The sequence below is a fragment of the Pseudophryne corroboree genome, chromosome 3 (assembly GCF_028390025.1).
Source record: "Pseudophryne corroboree isolate aPseCor3 chromosome 3, aPseCor3.hap2, whole genome shotgun sequence".
NCBI classification, from domain to species: Eukaryota; Metazoa; Chordata; class Amphibia; order Anura; family Myobatrachidae; genus Pseudophryne; species Pseudophryne corroboree.
This window is the reverse complement of record NC_086446.1, coordinates 479,800,556-479,813,154: the sequence shown is the minus strand read 5'-3', so window position 1 is coordinate 479,813,154 and position 12,599 is coordinate 479,800,556. Positions and strand designations below refer to the sequence as shown.

Sequence of the window (12,599 nt, the reverse complement as noted above, 5' to 3'; positions counted from 1 at the left end):
CGGCACAGTGCTTGAAAAACACTGGTATAATACCTTTATCACCTCAACTATATATATTTTTGTATCAAAATTCCTATTATGGTCAAATTATTGCAACCTCTCTATATACCTAATATATACATCTACAGTCTCTAGTTTCTATATTCTATTTTAAAAACATTTTTAAGGGACTCTTATTGTGTAGCACTCGCATGGTCACCCGGCACTAACATACATGCCAACAGGTTGATCGGTGTGAGTTGATGCACAAAAGCAGATCCCTTTCTGATCTACACACACTCACCTTTAGCTCACTTCCCACAATCTCATCCCCCTGTTCTCTATCCACTGTCACACACAGGGGGACAGTAGAAGTGGGAGTAAGCAACGTGAGACTGTTATCACTCTGTTTTACTGACTCAAGTAGGTATAACATTATTATTAAACTAAAAGAGGTTATTGCATTATTGCCCAGCACATTGTACAACATGAATTGTATCTCCTAACACTTTATGAGATAATTATGAAGCTTATTGATTTCATGAACTAATATGTATGGATATACGACAACATCTTCGCCTATGTTCATAACTAACTATTAGTTATTTTTTCATATACTCTTTATTTTGAAAAGCAATATAGCCATGAAATAATATATGATTAACAGGACACTAACCACTGTCCAATATTGAGAATCATTAATATTTCTGGCTAACAAACGCAATTTTTTGGACAGCATTAACATGTGTTATGTTCATTTAATATAAAATTTCTGTATTATACCATTCTTGAATAAAATACAGCTTTTTTATTTATTTGTACTATTTGTATTGTGATGAGATGACACTTCGATATATCTTTTAAAGCATATCAATAAAATTTATTTTTAATTGATCAATAAAGAATGCCCCAGAAAAAGAAAAAAAAGAGTTTTCTCTGTCCCAATTCTTTCACGAAACCTGGCACTGTGGGGGTAATTCCAAGTTGATCGCAGCAGGATTTTTGTTAGCAGTTGGCCAAAACCATGTGCACTGCAGGGGAGGCAGATATAACATGTGCAGAGAGAGTTCGATTTGGGTATGGTGTGTTCAATCTGCAATCTAAATTGCAGTGTACAAATAAAGCAGCCAGTATTTACCCTGCACAGAAACAAAATAACACACCCAAATCTAACTCTCTCTGCACATGTTATATCTGCCTCCCCTGCAGTGCACATGGTTTTGCCCAACTGCTAACAAAAATCCTGCTGCGATCAACTTGGAATTACCCCCTGTGTTTGCTTCATCTTGTGTTGTGTTTGTGACATACTTGCCTACTTTTGAAAACTAGAATCAGGGAGATTACAGTAGGATGTGCGCACAAAGTGCGGTGCGCCACCAAGCGGGCATGTCATACTCTGTCCAAAGGGTGTGTCTAGTTCCACAAATGGGCGTGTCTATGCTTAAATGCTTGTTGTTTCGAGAGATATTTCTATATAACATTAGTAACTATATATTTTGGGAAGTTTTGCAAGTATTGCTACTAACACTGCTGTCAGCAATACGGCGTTTCTTGTTTGCGGTAAATATTTGCTGTGATATTTCTTTTCTTCTCACTCAGCACAATATACATGATAATTGAGAAGCCTATGCAATAAATTCCAAATGCAAGTTGACCTTGTGTGAATACAGTACATCCTTTTTTTTTTACTTTCCTGGTAATGTATGATTGCCAGTGGTGATCTAGTTAATTGATAAGAAAGGTGTTTCACCACAGGTGATGGCAATCATACATTACCAGGAAAGTCCAGTAACAGAGCATTTTCTCCCTCATGGAGAGGGTGAGGTAGGCAAGTATGGTGTCACCCCTGGCATAATCTGAAGAATCGGGGAGATGTGACCTACAAAACAGGGCAACAGGAGATTTATGGCTGAAACGGGAGACTCCCGCAGAATGCAGGAGGGTAGGCAACTATGGTTTGTGACCTGCGGTAATACCAAACTTGATTCCTGTTGTGCAGTGGCTGCTAAGCTGATGCAAATAAACAAACCACTGTTTTACCATACTGCTGGATGTGGTTCTTCCCGCCTTGCAACATTTGGTGGCCCGTACAAGGATAAACTTTTCGGACGCATCCTGTATGGTGCGGACCTGCCAACGAATACAGCAGCAGAGACACAGGAAAGTTGTGGAGGCAGGCTGGTCTCCAGCGCATAGCATGGTGCCTGGTGGAAGTTTCTGCTGCACAGCAGCTGGTTGGGTGAGTAGGGTGAACTGTCCCAAGGAAAATCGTTTTTCAAATTTGTAATTTTGCTCCCTCTCCTGCATTTACACAATCAGAGAGAGAGTTAAGTCATTTGCTTCTCTGGGATAAATTCCTAATTGATTTGTGCGCCTGGTTAAACCTGGGAGGGACACACAGTTAAAAACCTAGGAGATTGTAAAGTGCAATTAAAGGGGATTTTTTTTTTTAAACAGTGTTGTGTTTGAAGCACACACACAGACTTGGTTTTGCTATAAAGTGGCTATGTTAATAATTTAAGAGATGAGTGATTTTCACAAGTTCTTTTCCCTGCTCTTACTTTTTGTTTTCATATACAGTACTAGTAAGCATTAGCTAACAGTGGCTTATGATAAGAGAAGCAAAGTTTAAATTTGCCACAAAGCCTCAAGACAGTATGAATTAAATTTTCGGGCTATTACAAATGTGGCCATTTGCCAGCTAACCCAAATACAATTGCTTCAATCCCAAATGCAGACCCAGCTGGAAAGTAATAAGCTGTTGTATACGGAGTTGATGCAGCGCAAGAAAGCAGGCCAGGAGCCAAAGGTGTTGCAGAAAATGTCAACTGATGATGTTGCTGCATATTTGCACACCTTTGCACACCTTTAGAAGGACTATAACTCACCTAGGTTTTTCAGAAGAAAGAATGGGTCAATAAGCTGTCCCCATATTTAACTGTGGAAGCCCAGAAAGCTTATACTGACCTACCTGAGCAGTAAGCTACTTCTTATACCCATCTAAAAGCTGATATACTTGCTAGAATAGGGGTAACTGACCAAGCAATGCTTAAAGGTTCCATGACTGGTGATTTACTCCTTCAGAAGCACCCCCCTGATCCAGCTAGCAGAATTGGCCAGACTGGGCAAAGCCTGGTTAAAGCCAAAGGCTAATACAGTGAGATGAGTGGTGGAAATAGTGGCCATAGATCACTGTATATGAGTTTTGGACCGAGGAGTACAGAGGTGGGCTCTGCAGGCTGATCCCCAGACCTTTAAGGAATTGGCTACAGTTATTGAGCAGTACCTCACATTGGGAAAAATGACAAACGTGCCTGACTGAGACCCATGATCTGTGCCCAAGGCACATACCCGGGGTCTAACGGAAGCTATCAAACCATGTGTAATCTGTTGTGACTGTGGAGTGCTGGAATATAATCATTGTAACTACCCAAAGCATTCCGAACCCATGGACTGCACGACACACAAAGTGGCCAGACCAGCTATCAGTATATGCACCTAAAGAGTCAACATTATTATGATGTGGCAGTACCCATTGAGGGTCGAGAAGTTTGGGACCTTGTGGACACCGTGAGTGATCTTTCAATTGTGTCAAAAGGGTTAGTCCCATGAAAAGCGGATTGTCACGTCTGAGGATTCTTGTGGATCCGGATTTGGGGAAGATGATTCTGGTGCACTTGGATCTCTGAATAACAAACGAGTGGGACGGATGAAGGTCTTGCGCATTTATTACTTGGAATAGTTTAACAGGGTTCGCCAAAGACAGTTGAATAGATATGACTGTAGGTTAGCGGGTGGCTGAGGATACCGGAACCGTGACCCAGTACTTTAAAGGAGGAATTCTGAAGGCTGGTTACTGCGGCGTCTGGAACAGGTATCTAGGTAGGACACGGGAACAGAGTCGGCAGTCTGCGTAAGGCTATATCAGGAGGCTTTGTTATGAACCACAGGTAGTGGTTCATTCCTATTTTATGTTTATTAGTTGTTTCGCAGGCCAGGATTTCCCGTTGCTCTGTTTAAGAGTACTCTTGGTTGCTGCCGCTGGTGAGTCTGTGTAATTGCAGCTTGTTCCCATGTGTTCAGCCTCACCTGGCTGCTAGTTGCATCTTGTCAGTTTGGAGTCATGCAACAGGGCAGCTGCATGAGATTATTAATTAGTCCTCTCTGTTATATGCTGGCTCAGTGCTATTCACAGATGCTGGTGATATTTCTAGGTTTCCAGTCTGCTTGAGTTCTGAGCTTGGTTCCTGCTAGTTCCTGAGCTTCCTGTGTCGATTCCTGTGTCAGTCCCTGTGTCGATTCCTATGTCTGATTCCGTGTCCTGCCGTGAGGCGTTCCTGTCCTGAGGTCCAGTACCTTTGCCTGTGCCTGGTCAAGTTTCCGGCTTCTTGGTGTCCACCAGTCTGTCGTTTGGGATTCTGCCTGTCCTCCAGTTCTGAGAGTCTGTGTCAGCAGCATTGGCAGTTCCTGTCCGTTTGCCAGTATTCGTACCGGTTCCGTGAGTAGCGGCACTGCCGCGTCCGTCGGCCTAGGCCGCTGTATTTCCTTATTATTTCTGTCACTGGTGTTTTGCAGAGGGTTCTGCTTATGCTGTCACCGCCGGTACACAAAAGTATTGTGCCGGCGTGTAGTCGGCATTTCCTTTGTTGTTCTTTTCCTTTGGCGGCAAGCCGCACATACTTTGGTTTTAGGTTTGTTAGTAGCCCCTGGCCTTGTTGTTTAGTCAGAGGGCCCCTTGTTATCACCCTGTCTCGGTTCACTCTTTGTCTCTCATTAAGACCTGAGGGGGCATCGAAGTTGGGCAGACGTAATCCGCCCTTCAAACGCGGCTGCCATGGGCTCAAGCAACCATAGTCTCGCAAGAGTGTACTGACAGCATGGGCGAGACAACGGAGATAGGGCGCCAGGGGCTATTCCCTTTCCATTCCCCTTTCCCAGCATTACGTCCTGGTGCTCTGGACTCGCTTCATAACATCTCCCTTGTTCTGAGCACCAGGAACCTAACATTATCACCAGCCCAACCACAAAAAAAGAAATAAAACTTTTTTTCTTTTTTGGCCCAGTCCAGTGTCTAGTCTAGAATCCAGTCCTGTCTAGAATTCAGTGTGCAGAATCCAATCCGGTGTTTAGAATCCAGTCCTGTCTAGAATTCGGTGTTTAGAATCCAGTCCGGTGTTTAGAATCCAGTCCGGTGTTTAGAATCCAGTCCGGTGTTTAAAAAAAAAAAAACCCAGTCTTGTTTTGTTTAGCAAAAATTTAGTCCTGCCTTGTCTAGTCCTGCCTTGTCTAGTCTTGCCTTGTCTAGTCTTGCCTTGTCTAGTCTTGTCTAGTTTTAAAACCTCCTATGTCTACTATGCAAGCCCTGCAGGCATCTCTCTCAGCCCTGAACTCTGCTTTCAGTGCTTTGAGACAAGAGCGACTAGAAGTTTTGCAGCAATCATTTAAGCAACTGCAAAACCTTCAGACTAAAATCTTGCTCATCTTGCCAGAAGTCGTTGAAAGTACATCTATCTCTAAAGAGACTCTTGTTCACAGTATGGTGACAAGAGAATCCTCTGGTTTAATTGAAGAGAAAAGGTTTAAAAGTTTTCTGCGGCCCAGGCTCTCAGAAGAGGAGCGTCTGCGTCACAGAAACTTAAACTTATGCCTATATTGTGGGGGTTTAGGCCACTATCTGCAGACCTGTGAGTTGCGCAAGCCAAAGTGTGGTGACGAGTCTTGCCCTCTGGCCAAGTTGAGTCAGGATACAAGACCTACTCCTGTCTCTACTGTGGCAGAGGTACTTGTCACACAACCCACACTAAAAAGCTCTCTGTCCTATAATTGGGGTCCTTGGGCAAGGGAGCCCCATTATAGATTCAGGAATCAAAAGAGAATGTTTCTCTCCTCTCTTGATGTTCCTGTTGAAGCAGAGTTGCAGGTTCCTGGAGTGGTGCCCGTTGCCCAGGGTCCTGGAGTGGTGTCCGTTGCCTAGGATCTTGGTGCGGTACCCGATGCCCAGAGCGCTGGAGCGGTACCCGATGCCCAGAGCGCTGGAGCGGTACCCGATGCCCAGAGCGCTGGAGCGGTACCCGATGCCCAGAGCGCTGGAGCGGTACCCGATGCCCAGAGCGCTGGAGCGGTACCCGATGCCCAGAGCGCTGGAGCGGTACCCGATGCCCAGAGTGCTGGAGCGGTACCCGATGCTCTAGCTTATAGAGGGACATCAAATATTATAGCTCAGGTTTCCATACCAGAAAGGGTCTTAGAACCTGTTACCCCAGGTAGGGACTTGAAGAGTGCAACCCCAGAAAGGGTATCTGAAACCATAGTTCTAGAAGGGAATTCGAGAAGCAAAACCCCAGAAGGGATCTTTGAAGTAATATCCCCAAGTGGGGTCTCGAGAGACGCAGCCTCTAAAAAGGGTGTAGAGGTCGCTTCCCCAGGAAAGAACTTAAGAGGTGTAGCATTAGTGGGGGTGCTGAAGGTTATAGCTTCAGCAAAAGTCCCGGAAGTTATAGTCCCGGGAGAAGTTTCGATAATTATCGACTCAGAGAGGGAGGCCAATGGCTCGGTCCCAGTGAGGGAGGCCGATGGCTCGGTCCCAGTGGGGGAGGCCGACGGCTCGGTTCCAGTAAAAGAATCCGAGGTGCTGACCCCAGCGGGGTTCCCGGAGGCCACTGCCCCAGCGGGGTTCCCGGAGGCCACTGCCCCGGGTGGGGTTCAGAAAGTCATTGCCCCGGGTGGGGTTCAGAAAGTCACTGCCCCGGGTGGGGTTCAGAAAGTCACTGCCCCGGGTGGGGTTCAGAAAGTCACTGCCCCGTGTGGGGTTCAGAAAGTCACTGCCTCGGGTGGGGTTCAGAGAGTCTCAGCTTCGAGTAAGGTCAATAGTGACCAGGTCCTAGCAAAGCACTCCAGTCAGTCAGATGGGAAGGAAACAGATCCTGACTCTGATGTCTCAACATCCATAATCTTTGATGGGGACTTAGCCCAATTTCTGGCGCTTTACAAACACTATTACATTATTATGTTGTCTAGACCATTTCTGGGCATCACTTCAGAGAACATTGTGCTTTATCTGATTTATTCTTTTAGAGGAGAGCCTTTTGAGTGGGCGACCAGCCTAATGAAAGCTGAAGATCCCATTCTTCAGGATCCCCCAGCATTCAGTGATGCAATTATTAAAAGATATGGTTCCAAAGAAATTGGTTCAGGTTCCTCTAAGTCACCCGTCTTGTCTGCTGAGAGTCCACCAAATACTGTAAACTCGGCACAAGAGTCCCAGCCCGTTGTTTTGACTGCAGGGTGTGCTTTTCTGACTTCTTCTTCTTCTAATAATAGTACTTTGCCAGAAAGTTCAGCTCCCAAGGATAAAAAACCTGTCTCTGATTTGAACGCAGCCTTGCTGGGTGGTACCATCAGTTCAGACAATGTTTGGGGAATTACCTTGGTCAGACCTAAAGAGCTTTGTAAAAAGAAGAAGAAGAAGAAAAAGAAATAATTTTTGACTCTTGCCTTGATATAAAAAAAATAAAAGATTTTTTTTTCCTTATCTTGTGTCCAGTGGCCACCGTCAGGGGGAGGGCACTGTTACAAGCTGTGGTTGCAGCTTGTTTCTGTTTTCGTGTCTGTTAGACCAGTGTGTCAGGTTTTTTTTTGTATCCCTTGTTTTGGATAGTCTGTATTTTGGGGTCCTTTGACCCCTCCTCAAGGGGGGGGGTACTGTTATGAGCCACGGCTGTGGCTCATTCCTGTTTTGCATGTCAGTTAGGTATTTTATGTTATTCTTCTGTTCATGTTCCCCGTGGGTGTCATGGGGTGCTCGGAACTCACCCTTAAGGAGGGGAAACTGTTATGAACCACAGGTAGTGGTTCATTCCTATTTTATGTTTATTAGTTGTTTCGCAGGCCAGGATTTCCCGTTGCTCTGTTTAAGAGTACTCTTGGTTGCTGCCGCTGGTGAGTCTGTGTAATTGCAGCTTGTTCCCATGTGTTCAGCCTCACCTGGCTGCTAGTTGCATCTTGTCAGTTTGGAGTCATGCAACAGGGCAGCTGCATGAGATTATTAATTAGGCCTCTCTGTTATATGCTGGCTCAGTGCTATTCACAGACGCTGGTGATATTTCTGGGTTTCCAGTCTGCTTGAGTTCTGAGCTTGGTTCCTGCTAGTTCCTGAGCTTCCTGTGTCGATTCCTGTGTCAGTCCCTGTGTCGATTCCTATGTCTGATCCCGTGTCCTGCCGTGAGGCGTTCCTGTCCTGAGGTCCAGTACCTTTGCCTGTGCCTGGTCAAGTTTCTGGCTTCTTGGTGTCCACCGGTCTGTCGTTTGGGATTCTGCCTGTCCTCCAGTTCTGAGAGTCTGTGTCAGCAGCATTGGGAGTTCCTGTCCGTTTGCCAGTATTCGTACCGGTTCCGTGAGTAGCGGCACTGCCGCGTCCGTCGGCCTAGGCTGCTGTATTCCCTTATTATTTCTGTCACTGGTGTTTTGCAGAGGGTTCTGCTTATGCTGTCACCGCCGGTACACAAAAGTATTGTGCCGGCGTGTGGTCAGCATTTCCTTTGTTGTTCTTTTCCTTTGGCGGCAAGCCGCACATACTTTGGTTTTAGGTTTGTTAGTAGCCTTGTTGTTTAGTCAGAGGGCCCCTTGTTATCACCCTGTCTCGGTTCACTCTTTGTCTCTCATTAAGACTTGAGGGGGCATCGAAGTTGGGCAGACGTAATCCGCCCTTCAAACGCGGCTGCCATGGGCTCAAGCAACCATAGTCTCGCAAGAGTGTACTGACAGCACGGGCGAGACAACGGAGATAGGGCGCCAGGGGCTATTCCCTTTCCATTCCCCTTTCCCAGCATTACGTCCTGGTGCTCTGGACTCGCTTCATAACATCTCCCTTGTTCTGAGCACCAGGAACCTAACAGGCTTGGGTAATTTGCTGTAACAATAACCTGACACTGGAGACGCTGCGGGAGCACAGAGAACTAGCTTCACAGATACTGTGAAAGGCGTTGCACTGGCAAACTCCCTCCTCCAGGCCTTCCTGTATTATAGCAGCTGCTCAGAGCTAATTGGCCACAGGAAAGTGATACATTGGTGAAGTGTGGGCAAGACAGGCTTTTTGCCCACATCCAAGATGGCCACCGGGAACACAACCCAGCCTGTTCACAGAAGCCCTGGCTCCACAGCAGCACTGCTAACCCCTGCCGGAGGGACATGCTGCCAGTCTGCTGAGCTGCCAACCAGTGCCCCTGCCTGTCCTCCCAGCACACCCTGCCCGGCGCCAGCAGCCCGCACCTCCACCAGCTGGACCTCTCCAAAGGGACCGGATAGGTAAGAGCCGGCTCCCCTGCACAGTCTCCCGCCGGACCGTGACACGGATTAAGTGTTGCTACCTGTAAGGGTGCTTTGTATACATGGAACCTCGAGAAAATATTCCCGAGTACAATTCACATTATAAGTTAACAGACGAGTCCTACACGAAGTGGCTGTGTTGACCCCAAAATCTCCCCTTGATATTGGGACAGTTTTTCCCTTTTCTTAAAGAAATTTTGGTCAGCTGTGCCAATGAAGACCACCCTGAAACCAACTGTCGGCCTGATTCGACCACAGGATTCAGTCTCTTCCAGTGTATCCAAGACATGGAAACCAAAGTGGATGAGTAACCATTCTGGAGAGAGAAACTCGGCTGGCATATCATCTCACTTCTTGACCAGGAATACAATGAAAGCAGTAATGATCACAGAATAGGTGAAGGACAGTGGTCTGGAAGATGACTGGTCACCTATTGACAAGATGTGTCCCCGTAATCAATTAAATTATACTGACCTAGTGAATGCTTTTCAAGGTGTTACAGAAGTAAATGGCAAGATAGAGAATGCCTTGCCCTCAGAAGGCACACCATATTTCATATGAAAAAAAATATTTACTGTATTGTGTAACCTATGTACAAGGGAAAAGTGTTTAACAGCTGTTAGTTCCCCAAGTGCATGTGCCACTGATACTAAAGGCTGCTCACACGCAGCACTGGGGAGGGCATTTAGGAGAGGAAAAACCCCTCCAACGGATACAATATAGGTTATTTTGGTCTGGTATGTATGGCGCAGTAAAGAATTATTGTCAGGAATGTCCCGTCTGTCAGAGGACAGCTCCCAGATCCCAGTTTAAAGCTCCATTGGTGTCCCTGTCAGTCATTTCCGTTCCATTTTAATGGATTGGGATGGATTTGTTTGGTCCAGTTGAGAAGTCAACTCGGGGTCACCAATACATACTGGTAATATAAGATTACGCTACTAGATATCCTGAGGCAATACCACTAAGAAATATTAAATCCAGTACCATTGCTCAAGAGCTGGTAATGCTTTATACCCGTTTGGCCATACCAAAGGAGTTTCTTACTGACCTTTTATGTCCAGCTTAATGAAAGATATGTGTTGGTGGTTGGGGGTAGAGAGAATAACAACTTCGGTATATCGCCCCCAAACCGATGAGCTAGTAGAGAGATTTAAACAGACTCTCAAGCAAATGATTAGGCAGGCCATAAACCAAGACAGTAGAGATTGGAATTTACTGTTGCCATATTTAATGTTCGCAATACAAGAAGTGCCACAAGCTTCTCCGGGTTTTAGCCGATTTGAACTTCTGTTTGGGAGACAACCCCGGGGAGTGCTAGACCTGTTAAAATAGGGTTGGGAACAACAATCAGTTCAGGAAACTAACGTGGTACAGTTTGTCACAACTGTACAGCCGGTTAGGACAAATAAGTCCCTTAGTTAAAAAAAAATATGGCCTAACAGCGACAAAAATGCTGTAGTTCAGTCCTTCAAACCTGGGGACAAGGTGTTAGTTCTGGTACCCACTGCTGAGTGTAAACTATATGCTCATTGGTAGGGACCATATGAGGTTGTTTCAAAAAGTAGGACCGGTTAATTATAAGGTTCATCAGGAAGGAAGACAGATCTACCATATTAACCTGTTGCAACCTGGTGAAAGAATATTACGCGATTAAAACTCAGAAATGTGTGGTACCCATTAAAGAAAGGTTAAATGCCAGACAAAAACAGCAGGTGATAGAAATGTTCGGTCGAAATTAAGATGTGTTTTCCTCTACTCCTGGTAGAACTCAAATCATAAAACATGCCACTGTCATTAAACTTGGGAATATAATAACTCAAAGACCTTTTCACATTCCTGAAGCCCAACCGGGAGCCATAAAGCGAGAGGTAGAAGAAATTCTCCGGTTGTGGGTAAAAGAAGAGTCCACTAGTATTAGTGCCTAGACCCTCAAGGGCTTTGAGTTTTTGCAACAATTTTATAAAGTTGAATAAGGTTTCGAAATTTGACTCCTACCCCATGCCATGAGTAGACAAACTAGTTGAGAATTTGGCTAAAAGCCAATACTTAACTAGCTTAGACCTAACTAAGGGTTATTGTAAAATTCCCTTAACAGAGTCAGCTACTGTTAAAACAGCATTTCAATCCCAGAAGGATTATTTCAGTATCAAGGGCTACCTTTTAGCTTACATGGGGCCCCTGCGACCTTTCAAAGAGCAATGAATAAGCTGTGAAGACCACACCAGGAGTATACAGTTGCATACTTAGATGACATTGTGATCTTTAGTCAAGATTGGGAGTCATGGGTTAACTGCCAATTCCAAAAAAGTGCCATTGGTATGACAGAGGCTAAGCACCTTGGGTACATAGTTGGCCATTGGCAGGTAATCACAGATGAATAAAGTGGAAGCTGTATCTACATGGACCAAATCAGAGATGAAAACTCAGCTGAGGAGTTTTTTGGGGCTAGTGGGCAACTATTGCAGATTCATTTGGCACTTTGCAACCAGGGCAGCTCCACTAACCAATTGTTTAAGAGCAAAAAGTCAGGATAATATAATGTGGACTGATATTGCTGAAGCAGCTTGGCAAGATTTGTAAGGAGCATTTGTTTCTGCTCCCATGTTGCAGGCTCCAGATAACAAAAGAAAAAAAAAAAGACTACTTCAGGTTGATGCCTCTGGAACCAGTTTGGGAGCAGTATTGTCTCAGGAGGTGGGAAGAGAGGAGAGACCAATTTTGTACCTCAGCTGTAAAATGTTGCCACGAGAAAAGAGATATGCGACAGTAGAACAGCAGTGTCTTGCAATTAAGTGGGCTGTTCAGTCCCTGCGATACTACGTTTTGGGCAAGGAATTCCTGTTGGTGAAGGGTTGACGCTGTAATGCCGGCAGGCAGGATGCCGGTGGTCAGAATTCCGACTATGGCATCCCGCTGTTTAAAATCCTGACATGGGTTGGGAAGTAAGCTACCCCTCACCCACTTACCCCCTAACCCTAAAACTCCCTTACTGAAGCCTAAACCTACTAACCCCCCCCCCCCCCTCCCCCCACCCCGTAGCCTAATCCTAACCCTCGCCGGTGACGGCTAGCCCTAACTTCCCCTCCCCCCATCCTAAACCTTATTTCCGCCCCACAGCTTACTTTTCTAGCGGCCTGCACTCGATTGGGATCCCAGCTGTCAGGATGCCGGCACTGAATGCCGTGCTGGCATTCTGCTCAGTGTCAGGATTCAAGCATCAGTCTTTCGACAGGCAGGATACCGACCACCGGGATCCTAACCGGATCCCATTGGTGACAGATCATGCACCTCTTCAA

At 45.8% G+C, this 12,599-nt stretch overlaps 1 protein-coding gene across 1 annotated transcript in view; it reads right to left on the bottom strand.

The window, feature by feature from the left end:
- The window catches only part of APOH (apolipoprotein H), a 204,785-nt gene that overhangs the window by 74,770 nt on the left and 117,416 nt on the right, over positions 1–12,599 (bottom strand). The window lies entirely within an intron of this gene.